Source organism: Lutra lutra, chromosome 7 (assembly GCF_902655055.1).
Source record: "Lutra lutra chromosome 7, mLutLut1.2, whole genome shotgun sequence".
NCBI lineage: Eukaryota > Metazoa > Chordata > Mammalia > Carnivora > Mustelidae > Lutra > Lutra lutra.
Genome location: NC_062284.1, coordinates 90,374,786 through 90,389,121, shown reverse-complemented (window position 1 = coordinate 90,389,121; position 14,336 = coordinate 90,374,786). Strand labels below are relative to the sequence as shown.

At 41.2% G+C, this 14,336-nt stretch overlaps 1 protein-coding gene across 5 annotated transcripts in view; it reads right to left on the bottom strand.

Moving 5' to 3' along the window:
- The window catches only part of LRFN5 (leucine rich repeat and fibronectin type III domain containing 5), a 248,489-nt gene extending 234,651 nt beyond the window's left edge, over nucleotides 1-13,838 (bottom strand). For all 5 annotated transcript variants that reach the window (XR_007128953.1, XR_007128954.1, XM_047739214.1 and 2 more), the window contains exon 1: nucleotides 12,161-13,838. The gene's annotated coding sequence lies outside the window, so the exon portion shown is untranslated. The remainder of the gene's footprint in view (nucleotides 1-12,160) is intronic.
- Between the last annotated feature and the right edge of the window lie 498 nt (nucleotides 13,839-14,336).

Genomic DNA, 14,336 nt, shown 5'->3' with positions numbered 1-14,336 from the left:
CAGCTGGGTGCCTCTATCATTTTAAATATTTTACAGTCAGACTATGGTTTGACCATTTCAATTTGTTACCCCAAAATAACAAAACTTGCCAAGAAATCTTAAAGCAGGGAAGGGAAGAATTTGCCACCCCACAATATGCCTCTGGCATAAAGATTAATTTAGGTTAATTATTTTTTAGAAATAGCAGACAAAGGAAAGCCTCTAAAAACCAAGTAGAAGTTACCCTTTTGTAGCAGACATTCACATTTATAAGAGAAGTCTCCATTTGTAAGGGTGTCTTCCTTTCTGTACCAGGGAGAGGAGGATTAACTAAATCTCTGAAAATTCTTATGGATAGTGGAAGAGGTACAATCTACATAACAGCCATACCCATAACAACCATTACTGTGTTTGTCTGGTAATCGCCCCCAACAAGCTTCCCCTCCTCTCCAATACCCCCCCCCCCCCCCCGCCAATAACAGGAGATGGTATTTAAGGTAATGGCTTGGGCCATTTAGAGGAGTTATTCAGTTTTCCTGGGAATCTTCTATGTATACAGGAGGTATACATGTTGTTAAATTTCTGTTTTTCTCCCGTTAATCTGTATTTTTATTATACCGGATGTGGGGGGTAGGGGAAGTAGGGGGTGGTTTTACCTGAGAACACTGAAGGGTAGAGGGAAAATTATTTTTCCTCTCCTACAAGTTTGGTGACCAGCGAGGGGACATGCTGAGACACTATACTCACTCTGGAGTCTGCAGATGGAATCCTGGAAATTGATACACATCATGTTAAGAAAGTAAATTTTTATGTACATTGCAACATGCATCAGATAGAATATGTATTGTTATTTTAGAATTCTCTAGTAGAAATTTCAAATGATTACTACAACATACTTTACCTACCTTACATTAAACTTTTACCTTACATTAAACTTTAAAATCACAGAAATGTATAGCAATAAGAAAATGTAAATAAAATAGTTCATATTTGATATATTCCAGGAAGATGTTCAAATCCACTGGGGAACACCTCCATAGAAAATATTTAGGTGAATGTGACTTGCATTCCCATGCATCCCTTCACAAATGTATCTCTTTTACTAAAAGTAAAAACAATGAATTTGACTGCATTCATTTTGTAACTATGTATTTTTCACAAATAAATAATAATCAGAAAGTTATGAAGCAATTATAATTATACTGCCCCATGGTCTACACCCTGCACCTTATTATACTTGTAACAGTATGTCAAATGCCTGTAGAATAATTTGGTACATAAATGAGAACATCATTAAATAAAATGAGGGTGTATGAAGTCCCAGAATAAAGTAATTGTGCAATCTAGATTCAATTTACAAAAGAAATGGATAGCAAATATGAGTCACTGAAACATAATTAGAAGGTAAAATAAAATCTTGGAGAAATGACAAAATGTCATTCTGAACCAAACCAAGCCCAAAATGCAACTTGGAGAAACAAAGATAAATTTTCCCTTGGGCTTTAGGTGGATGGCGTGATCTCTAGCATAAGAGGACAGCCCTTTCAGAGAAGCTTCTCTAATGCAGGGATAAGTAGGTACAGTCGTACATAGGCAAATCACAATTAATTCCCGTGTACATTCAGCCATGTTAGTAAACACCTTAGGAAAAGGAAATTTGAAGAAATCTGAGGCATTTGAGGAACCAGCAAATACTTCCAAAAGTTTACGAAAGGAATGTATTCTTCTTCAAAAGTATTCTTCTTCAAAAGTCCATGAGTCCATGGATGGGGGCAGCATGCCTAGATCTTGTGGATCTTTAACAAATATTTGTTGACAGTATAAAAAAGGGAGTGAGGAGGGGCACCTAGGTCGTTCAGTCAGTTAAGCACCTGACTCTTGATTTTGGCTCAGGTCATGATCTCAGGGTCTTGAGAATGGAGTCCCACCTTGGCCTCCATGCTCAGCCCCCCACTCATGAGCATGCACACACTCTCTTTCTCTCAAATAAATAAACAGATATTTTTTAAAGAAAGGAGAAAAGGGCTGGCTATATCCCATTACCCAAAAGAGTGTCTTAGTTATCTACTCCTGCCCCATAATTTAGGGGCTTAAAGTAACAAGCATTTTATTTGTTCGTGATTTGTAGATTATGAGTTCGGGCTAGTTCTTCTGTTGGTCTCATTTGTGGTCATTCTTGCGACTATAATTACCTGGAAGCTCAATTGTATCTGGATGATGTAAGGAGGCCTCATTTGCATGTCTTGCCACTGGTTCTGGCTGTCAGCTGGACCACTTGTTTCCAGCAGGGGACCCGGGACTTCTTCACATGATGGTAACATTTTTTTCCAGAAGGCAAGGGTGATGGCTGTACGATCTCTGGGATTCAGCTTGGAAATGGTACCACATTACTTCTGCCACACCTATTGCTCAAAGCAAACTGCAAGGCCAGTCCAGATTCAAGGGGAAGGCAAACAGACATCTACTCTTGATGGGAATATCTGTAATGAATTTGTGGCCATACTGAATTCACCAGAGGAAGTAAGAAAGTAAATCACAGGTGGGAACACACCACAGGGCTTAATCTAGAAAAGGTCTGTTCTGCCAACAAATGTATCTATACTTAACCATGAGATTTTGGCTGACTGCCAGACCCCTCTGTCATCAAAATAACAGCATAGAAATCTGGATTCAAGATGACAAAATGAGTTTGTTATTTGACTTTTTTTCTGGCCCTGTCTCAAAGGAAGGAGGTAACTGGGGGGTAAAGATTGAAGCGCTCATTAATGACTGTCACAGCAGCATAAATAACATAGTAACAGGGATAAGAGGTAAGTGGAATGCAGAGCACAATTAGACAAATGCAAACATTTCAGTGATAAATGATCACTAATGATCTCCAAGTTCCATTTGATCCTAACATTTACAGAATTCTCTGATTCTTCTGTACTGGGAAAAGTGTTACAGGGAACAATTATTCATTAGTTATTTAAGAAATACCAGTTAGTTTATGCTGGCTTGCAATTCCCTTTTGCAGATGGAAATTGGAAATTAGAAGAGTAAATCACCCAAAATCTCACAGTCTAGTTTAGCAAAAAAAAGTTTAGGATATACTTCTACCCCAGGCCCAAGATCAAATATTTCTCCACACAAATAACTATCAAATCCCCTAATAGGTATCTGTAAAGCCTTTCATAGACTTCCAGACATAAAATATGGTAATACATAAAGTACCATAAAGAAAAAGAAATTAAGAATAAGGTGCATATCCAAAAGATGGCCCTACTCCTTGAAGGAGGTTAAAAACACATTTTGTAACTATCAACAGAAAACAGCTTTAAGAGGCAGATGAGAATAAAAATCTCCTAGATATAGCAGATACAGCACCCTCTTTAGAATCAGAAATAGTTAAATTTGAATTTTAGCCCTATCATCTATTAGTCATATACTCATGGATAAGTGAGTTAACTATCCTCAGCCTCAACTTGTTCCTCCAAAGAAAGGAATATAATCCTACCTAAGTTGTAGGTTCATTGCATGGATTAGAAGAAGGTAAAAACCAACAGCACCTGGCACAGAGAATATACTCAGAAAATGTACTTATGATGATCATCATCTATTATATTTATTATCCAAGGTATATTAGAATTTTCCAGTACTTTCCATATAAAATACATGAAGGAAAACTCATGTGCTTTCCTTAGCAGGTGAGATCTTGGAATGTTATTCATCATTAGGCTCTTAGTTCACAAAGACATCTAACAAACTTGTCATTTTGTTAATAAGTTCCCATCACTGAATTAAAAAAGAAAACACATCCACTGAAAGTTTGTTATAGGAGAGCAAAGGGAAAAAAAAAATCAACGAAAAATCGTACACAGACAGGAAAGAAAAGTTGGGGGAAACTTTCCTATCAGTACAAACTGCCTTAAACATCCCATGAATTGGTCCCTAAGGGCTTTCTGCAATCACTAACATATACAACAAAGGCCGGAAGGAAGTCTTTAAGAAAAGGTTAACTATTTAGAATTGTGTGTCAATTTTAATAACTATTAGTATTCGCATTAAAAGTAAAACTTTTAAAAGAAACATTTTTAAACATGGTGCCTAAAAAGAATAATATTCAAGGTTATGGAGAATGTTGGTAACCAAGACTCATCCTGCAAGGACAGGAGATCAAGGGAGTTTTACTGTCATTTCCTTCTGTATTCAGATTATTTTCCCCTTATTAGGAATCAGGTGACCTCATATGGAGGCTGGAGAAACTGCTGGGAGCCTTCATATAAGGTAATTCTATTCAGTTATGGGGGAGGTAACACAACTGACTTAGTAACTATTCTAGAAATCAGTATCATCTAGGTTTAAGGGTAGATTAAGAGGCAAAGACGTAAGAGTATCATCAAGACTGACTCAGGACTAGGGTTGTGCCTCTGAGAGAACATTTGGTTCTCACTCTAGATCACAGCTTCCCCAGAGTGGCTTCTATGCCATTTGGCTTTTATGTCTCAAAGGAGAAATAGTTACTTAGCCGAATAGGGAAGCATGCATTAAATGACGAATAAATGCTTTTAAAAGAATCAAAGAATGAGTCTTGAGTCATTCTTTCCTAGATCAGAGAACCCAAGATGCAGCCAGATCCTTCCATCACCTTAGGATAAGATGAAAATCCACTCTTTGTCTTGTTCCATTTCATTGTTTCTCATATACATTATGAATACCACTATAATATTTGTAATTTACTTTTTCTCTCAGTACTTAGTGGGGAAGAATTAAGTAATTTTACCATTATGAGCAAATCATACAATGTGAATGTTTATAAACTGAGAAATATGATGTGAAAGTAAACTCAGACTTTTTTAAAAAGTTTTTTTTTATTCATTTGAAAGAGAGAGACAGAGACAGAGAGAGCACAAGCAGAAGAGGCAGAGGGATAGGGAGAAGCAGACACCTGCTAAGCTTGGAGCTGAGACATGGGGCTCCATCCCAGGACCTGGAGATCATGATCTGAGACAAAGGCATACGCTCAACCATTTGAGGCACTCAGGTGCCCCAATCTCAGATATCTTCACTAGTGTCTCGACTCAGAATGGCAAAGAAGGAAAATAATTTTAATCTCGTTACTGAACTTGGATTGATGAGTTGTCGCATCTTAAAGGTATGTGTAAAGAACTCCAATGCCTTGTTTGGGCTCAAAAGGAGAGAAGGCATTGAGCAAATAGTAAGTGTGACATGACTGCTGGATGGACAATTACAGCATAGCATGTACCTGCTTTTTCTGTTCCAAAAGCAAGGAAATGGTTCTGCTCGATGCTATGCTAGTCAACCCGTGTGGTTTGCTGGAGCTGCTATCACACTTTCATGTAACGTGAGACAAACAAACTGGAGGTGGTGATAAAGATGTATGATAGATAACATTTTTTGAGTATAAAACGTAAAGGGCTTGAAATCATGACACATAGAAAACCATCCCAAATCAGTTTAGGTCTAGTTATGTTTATTTATGTATTTATTTATTTTTGGTTAAAGATTTTATTTATTTATTTGAGAGAGAGAGAGAAAGGATGGGAGTACGGAGGGTGAGAGGGAGAAGCAGACTCCCAACTAAGCAAGGAGCCCAACATAGAGTTAGATCCCAGGATTCCAGTCTTGACCTGAGCCAAAGGCAGACACTTAACCGACTAAACCAACCAGGCACCCAAGTCTAGTTATGTTTAATCATAAGCAAACAATCATGGTTTGGGCATCTCAAGTAACTCAGTTTAAATATTTGAGGTACTGTCATTGGGAATTAGACTTATTGTGTATCCCTCCTCCCATATTAAAAGTAATTAGAAGCCAAGGATGTCAGATGCTTGGCTCAACTCCAAAAATAAATTTGATAATTAGCCTATATAAAATGGAATAATCCAGTTTAGGTGGAGTGATTTTAGAATCACTGAGGGTACTCAAGTTCAGTCAAGATGACCACTTGGCAGGGATGCTTTAGATAAAATTTAAATTTGAACAGATGTCAGAATAACCCAGATGTTTTATGATGCTAGACCCATCACGGGGTAAAATGAATTTAAATTTGAATGTCTTGGATAAATCATGCACTCACCAGTGTAGCAGAGATCTTTCAACCTATAATTTCTTAAGCCCAGCCAGATTTCCTGGGTTTAAGATTAACATCTGCTTGGCCTCTGAAGACAGTGGACTGTGTGGTCCTTGGTTTGGGTGAGCTTTAGCATTCCCTGGAGCCCTGAGGGTCTAGGACCCCAAGAATAGGCTTTGACATCATCCAATTACTACCCCTTTAGTCTTCTCCTTTACCCTCAGGATAGCTAACGATGAAATGACAATGATGATGGCAATGATGAGGGTAACAATAGCAGTTAAATGTCTTCTATTATTAGGTTCATCTTAAAGGTGAGGACACTGAGGCTCAGAGAGGTAACAAGACTTGCTCAAAGTTACAAAGCCTAAGACATAGGTTTGTGAAATCCCAAAGTTCATGCTTCTAACTACTGCACAATATCAACGTCCATAAAACACAGTAACAATTTCCAAATGTCTTCTCTCTTACTACAAAGCAAAAAAAAAACCAAAATAAAATTTAAAAAATCAGTTACTTTCAAGCTAATGTATCTGTTTACATCCTTCCTGTTGCTAAGAAAATAAGTTCCCTGAGGTCAGGATTCAATGTCTAGTTATAAATTGTTAAAGTGCCTGACATTTGAACAGTCAATACATGGCAAATATCCTACATAATTCCCATAAATAACCCCTAAATTTCAATGTAAAGGTAGGCACATTTCTATTAAATGAGGCACTTTAAAGTATCTGTGAATAGAACGGCTATAACAGTATCCACGTTAAAAAAAAAAAAAAGCAGATGTACTACTCTGTGCAGTGTTCAATATTGCCATGTAAATCATATGCATTTTAATGTTGTTATACAAATCCACATAAATCATTTGATAACCTAATTTTAATACCATTGAAAAAATAACAAAAAGAGGGATAATGACTAAGAAAATACCACAGCCTATATTTCCAAAGAAGTGAAAATTTTCATAACAGAGTTGATATGTTCCCACTAATAAATCACTTTATTGCAAATATCCTATAACTTTGAAAGCAATACCACTAAGATTCATGGAAAACCTACTTCAAGACAGGAAATGATAAGTCAACATGGGGAATGAAATGCAGAGAGCTACTGAAATGCACCTTTAGGTCTCTTTAGTATTTCCTCAAAAGAGCTGCAGGGTAAAGTAAAAATAGAGTAATACAAACAACTCTGCTTTGGCTACTATCTCTGATTAAATGCACTAGTACTGATTGAGTATATATTGAATTAATCAGTGTTTTCTTTTTGCCTTTTTCCAAGAATTCAGATACTGCTTCCAGAGTTGGGAAAAAAAGATCCTACAACTTTATATGTTTGTCTTACTACTTCTTTTCTAGACCCTTTTTGCTATAAAATCTAAAATAGATTCAATATCCAATGGTGATTCTGCAATTGTTCTTCATAACATCAAATTCAATTTGGAAGGGTTTTTTTTTTAAAGCAATGAATTTCATATATGCTCCCCACAAAGAAAAGAAATAACATGAGGTTTAGGGTTAGAAAGATTTCTTTTATAAAAAAAATATATATTATCTAGGAGGACACAAATTAATCAATTCATAATTTCTTTCCAATGTGACCAAATCTGTAACTTAATAAACATAGGCCATCAAAGCCAATTTCTGAGAAACCTTACTGATATAGCTTGCAGTTTAATCATAAAGCCTTTTCATGTGGTTTACTTGGTATCAGCAAGATGATAGAGCATTTATGTAACCATGTAATTCCATTATAATTTTCTATCACTTGTTAACCATCTTCATAATTAGTATTCAATTATGTCATAGTTCAGTAAAAAGCGTTCTGTCAGAACAGTATCTATCAGAATACTATGATGAAAAGCTTTAAAATGACATTAGCTCTCTTTGAATTAAATTCTTATATTTCTATCTCTTGTTATACTTATATGAAACTGGAGTTTTCATAATAACATACAATTTATGTGGATAGGGCATAATAAAAATTGTTCACTTCTAACCAGAATAGCTTCAATATTGATAAACGTAATTCTTCTTAATTTCACCATGCACACACCATGTAATGGACAAATTATTACTGCCTTAGGTTTTAAATAGTCCTCACTGATTGAAGGATGCTATGTGAATAAAAATGTGGGCTGTAGAAATATAACAACCGGCCTCCCTTTCAAGGTTTATTAACAAGGCAGAGCTATGCACATGTGTGTCCGTGGAATGATGTAGCAAAATTACCTGTTAGTCTTATAGCCTATTTATTAAAAGGCCTATATTCATACATTTATTCTACAAAAAAATATGAAAGTTAGAACTGATTGCCCTATACACAAAACTCTGAAAGTAATGCCAGTATGTTACTTTTCTAAGTAAATGAAAAATAATAATTACTGGGATGAGTTAATAGATTAGCCAGTTAAGCCACTAGAAAGTTTTAAGTCATCTTCCTCCAACCTCAAAATTGGCACATATTTATTAACAATCTCATTCATTGTAATTTTCTCTTAAAATAACTGAATAGATTTGATAGAGATCTTATTACATGGTAGTTTTATATAGTGGCAGGGACATTGTTAGGGATCTGCAATCATCTCACTCCCAACCACAAAACAACACAGCAATAGTACCAGCAGAAAGCAAGGTCCTAATTTCACCAGCTAGAAAACTCAGCAAAACTACCAAGCCTAAAGTGCTTCAAGCAGCAAGAGGAAGCAGAACACTGGTTTAAATGAACAAAAGGGAACTGATGGTCATTAAGGAAAAGATGAAAAGCAGATATAACCTATGATGGTCACTTAAACACCAATGCCATAACCAGATGCCACTTTAACTCCAAGAATGCATTTAATGACAGAGGAGAGAAAAATTATGGAAGAGGGCATAAAGGTAGGACAATTTTCCTTCAGGTGACCACAGCTTTTGCTATCCCCTTGGGAGAAAAAAGGGGGAAAAAAAAACAACCTCTGGCTGGTATTAGCCACAGGTATATCTTAATGAACCCCTCCCAAATCACTCAAACACAAGAGTCTCAGATTTCAAAACTGAAGCAGCGAGGCGTGTGTGTGTATTTGTGTATACATCACATTTTGAAAAGGAAAAGAGGTGTGTGAAGCAGAGAGGACTGGTGTTGTTCAAGGTCATTCTCCTCTTGAATAGAGAAAAGGAAAAAGTGACTACAGAAATGGTGTGGGGGACAGAAGTCAAGTGGCAAGTTCTTTCCACCTGCCTAAAGCCTTACATCAGTTCCCATGGGTGTCCTGACGGCCCTTGTTGTTCTACCCCTCTTGTTGATAAGCACAAGAGAGCCTAAAAGGAAAGAACATTTTGCTGGGAAATTTCCTATTAACACCTGACAGTCTTAACCCATTAGTGAGACAAGCCAGCTCCATCTAAGTACAAGGTCAGTGGACTCAGATCTTCAGACAATCTGTTGTGTACCTCTGTCACTCCAACAAGGAAGAGGGAAAGGGAGGCAGAAATCTCCATTTTTAAGTAACTTCTGTATATGAAACTCTGTGCAAGGAGGCCTATTTGGTTTTGACCTGCACAAATGAATGGCATTTTAAAAGATGAACCACACAATGATCTACCTTTAGGCTTCTAAGCACTTAGCAAACAGTTAATGCATTTGTTTTGCCTTCCCCCAGGATGAGGACACAAAGACAAGACTTAACCTACAGAATAGAGAAAAGGCCAGAGAGAAGTGAAATGACGAGGGAGATGGAGAAAACCCATAATTTTTCTAGGTACTTATATCTGCACCAGTATTCCTTCTTTCTTGGGTTACCCTCTAAAGAGGTATGCCTTATTTGCTGACAAATATTATGAGTATGATATAGTTTCTGTTGTAATAATATTCTAGAAAAATTTGGGGGACAAAGAAATGTCTTTGTGAGATTGTTACTACATACCAATCAGTTTTGTACCAGGATTTGCTGAGTGATGGGGAAAATACAAATACATTAACTTAAAAAGAAGATAAAAGAAAGGAAAAACCCTCACCTAATTCCTCCCAAATTCCCACTTATTTTTAGTTTTCATTCAGGCAGTACCTTTTTCTTTCTGAGTCTACAGAGAGCAGAGTGTCGATCTGCTTTACTGTTAAAGTCAAATTACCCTCTGTACCCTTTATTGGTTCTCCCTAGAGCTGGAACTTACAGAGCAAACCTATCTGAAGAGTGGCCCTCACTGCCTTCAGGTTTATTGGGCACAGGGGTGGGGGAAGGAGTTGTCTTTTCAGTGGTATTCCAACTGGAGATAAAACAAGAGTATGAATGACCTAATTAAATCCAGGAGAGCAAGAAGGGAGGAAAGAGAGAGGAAAACATGGAAATCTAGGAAAAACACACTTAGTTTCAGGTTTTGAATCCTGAGAAATCATGCAATATTTGAGTACCAAGGCGTTTTTGCAGCCAGCTTTCCTTCTGTGTTCTTGAATATTCATTTACAAGGGGGTGGAGGATTGCAGGCGCAGGAAGTCAGGCAGGACCTCACTGCCCTCCACGCGTCTCTCTCCACCTCCTTCCTCTCAGATCCAGGCCGCCACCTCAGCCATGATGCGCCTACTGTCTGCCAGGGGGTCTGCTGAGCTCTCCCGCCCCTCCCCAAAAAGTGTCAAGGAGGCCCTGGCAGCTGCAATGCCGGAGCCCAGCCCCCAAACCCGCTGCATATACGGCCTTGTAGCACCACCAGCCTGCGAGGGCTGCAGCAGCAGCCGAGCCCATACTCCGGAGGAGTCAAGGCCATCAACGCGCAGGGACAGCAAGAGCAGCTAGCTAGTGGCCAGCTTGTAGTCTGCAAATGCCATCATATGGATATCTATAGAATCGCAGCAAGCAGAGAAAAAGAGGCAGCGCCCCGACACTTTCTAAGCCTCTTTAGCAAAGAGAAACCTCAGGCGCATCTCCAGTCGCTGCCTCTAAGAGCAGGGCGCTTTGCACTCGGCCGGGCCACATCCTCCGCTGGGTGCACCCAGCACGCAGCTACCGAAGGCAGGACACAAACGAGCACTCCTTAGCTGAATTATTCAGACCGCCTTCACTATGGAATAAAACATTGATGAGACTACTTTGCAAGTGCTTTATCTTCTTAATCCGAATGCTCTGGAGAAAGGAGTGAAATTTCTGCAGGGGGACGCAGAGGTGACAGAAAAGGGAAATAAGAGAATTAAGGTGCAAGGGTAAGGGGCTTTGGAAGTTCCTTAAATTTGTTCTGACTCTGCCAGCCATGGGAATCTCCGTTTTAACGTATCAGACCCAATATGTTAATTAGGCAGTCGCAAATCCACCCTATTCCTTGTAAATCAATGCACTGGCAAGAATTTTCAAAATACATATTATACAGAAACAAGCAAACCAAAACCAATGAAACAAACCACGCGCACACAAGCTCCACAACAGAGACAATATAGCTGGAGATGGTATTGGGATGGTGGTTGTGATTTTAGCCTTGCTCCTACAGATAGAAAAATGACTTCTTTCATGGATCTATTTTGCCATATCTAAGCAAATGCTCACAGTTAAATACCATATCTCAGCACACACGCCCGTGACAATGAATTCCTTTTCATGCAAAGCAAGTTCCAAGAAAACTCCATTTCAGATTAAAGTCTCCAGATGCGTAATTTACAACTACTAAAGGATCTGGCAAGCTCCTCCACAATAAGGAAAGGAAAACAACCTGGCACCAGAGGCAGAGAAGGGTCAAAATGATCCTTGCCTGAAATGATGGGTGGAAACCAAATACCCTCTTGCACTCCACAGTCTGGGGAGTGTGGGATACCAAATGGTCCGTGGCAACCATAACCTGAAGAAAACATGGAATTTTAATCTCTGGCATCTTCAGACAGGTTCAACATGCTTAGCTTTCCAATATCATCACTTAGGGTGGAGCGTATCCATATTCCCTTAGCTTTCACTGCTAGATTAAGTGCTCAGGTATAGATTTATATCCCACCTACTAGAAATTTTATTACAACATCACAGAGCACCCTTGGATATCCAGCCCTTCCTAATGATTTTCGAAACATTAATAAGTAAAGTAGCCTGCAATGCAGATAAGACACTAGAAACAAGATCAGAAGGAAACTGGGTGAGGCGGGTAGTCATTTGCTTGTTACCTGGTGCCTCTAGAGGAAAAGACGGTCGTAGGAGGACTTTCTGCCCGCAGGTACAATCCCGGCAAGGTGGCTCCAGGTGGCTTTCACAGTCGTACGCGGGTCTCGCTCATCACTTTGCTGCCCTTTGCCATAGCTCAGCACCCGCATCCTAGGGAGTCCGAAAGGCGGCTCCTGCCACTGCCGCCGCTGCCCGCAGGTCGCGCTGGGTGGGGGATCCGCGGCGATCCCCCCATGAAACCCGCGTTTCTGCGCCCGGGGAGCGGGCAGAGGCAGGGCGGCCGCGCACGCACACACAGACACACTCAAACACACATACACTCACACACTCGCACACAGGCGCGCGCGCACTCGCATTCACTCTTGCACACGCACATCCAGCACAGCACGGGGAGGGAGAAACAAGGAGGGGACCGGTCCTTCTCACGATCGGCTTTGATGCCCACCGGACCACAGGCAGAAAAGAGAGTGGTTTGGCATCGCCTTTTGATCACGTTTCCTTCAAGTTCTCCTCCAACCCAAATCCACGCAATTCAAGAGCTGGTGACATTTTGGTGAGGAGGAGAGAGCCGGGAAAGGGCTGAGGAAGAGTCGGGATTTTGTTAAGCAGTTTGAAAAGCAATCCTTGTTACCTTGTTTGTACAGAAACCAGCTCGAAGGGCTGAACTTTTGGCTTCAGATGATGTGGATTGGAACATAAATATCCTTCTGGCCAAAACAGTAAGGTCTAGATGCACGGAGACAAGACGGCTACAAGACCCTCTGGTGACCTTGTGATGTACCTGGAAGCAAGTTAACACTGGAGCTTTCCAAGCCTCTGGGTAAAGCGATGCACACACACGGGTCCACAGCCAGGCAGCGGTTCCGAATCCAGCCAGGAAAATGGGTCTGGGCGTCCTTCCTGCTCTTCGAGATCCTGGGCATCGAGGGGGCACCGACGAGTTAACATTTGCTTCTGGGCAGTTGGATAAAAGACAGTCAAATGCATCAGAGAGGCGCGCGCGCACACACACACACACATACACACACACACATAGCTAGCTGGAGAGCGGCTTACAAAAAAAAAAAAAAAAAAAAAAAAAGCCAAGATGACTTCAAAAGGTAGAAAAGATCCAGAATCTTTTCGGAAAACAGAAGGGCCAGCGGGAAGGTTATGAAAATTTCTTCAGGTCTTTCATTCTTCCTCTCTTGTGAATGTGTGTTTGTATTTCCAGAAGGTTTCCTTGGTCGGCCCCACCCCCGTCCAGTTGCGCTTTTTTCTCTTGATATAAACCGACCGTGCAAAATGGATTATATGGGTGGGTTGTGCTCACAGCCCAGAGCTCCACAGTCAAAAATCCTAAGGGAGCAACCAGCTGCAAAGCCATTCACATCCTCTAGGGAAAAGGAAAAACACGCGCAAACACACGCACACCCACACGCGCGCGCACACACACACACACACACACACACACACAGTCCTCAGTTCGGGCCGTTTTGCACACTGGCCGACTCCTTGCGCGCTGCCGCACACAGCGCCCCGCCCGCTGCCCGCTGCGCCGGGGCTAGTCTGCAGCTCAGGCGTGCAGCTTCAAGCCCAGGTCCCAGGCTGAGCCCCGGGCGGGCCCCGGTCCCTGGCTCCCCGCGGCAGCCTGTTCCGGCAACGGCAGCCGCCCCGCCGGGAAGGACTGCGTCCGGCGCTGCAGCATGGAGGCGGCCGCGGCGGCGGTGGCGGCAGGCGCGCCACCGTGCGCCCAGCCCTCGCCGCAATGACGGGAGCTACCTCGCCTCCTAGACTCAGAGTCAGGCGAGACCCCCTCTGGGGCCACCGTGCCTCTCTCTACCTTCGCGCCTCCGAGCCGGACATGCTCGAGATTGATTAACCCCGGGCTAGAGGAGAGGGTCCACGAGGTGCCTGGAAATTTCCAGGCAGGGGAAGCGCGGGGGCGTTGCAGGGAGGGGGAGGGGAGAAGGCGGAAAATCTGGAAATTAAAGGCTAACTTCTAGAGGCGTCCCCAGCGTCTTGTAAAAGGGAAATTTGCGGACCACCCACAGCTTCCACGGTTACGGGATAATGCAGTGTCACGGGGTCAAGCTGCGACTGCTGACAGCGGTGGGAAAAGTCATTAGCTATGTAACCTCCAGGAAAATTTGAGACGGAGGGCTGCTGACTTGAGGTCTCTGTCACCTGCGATGGCCT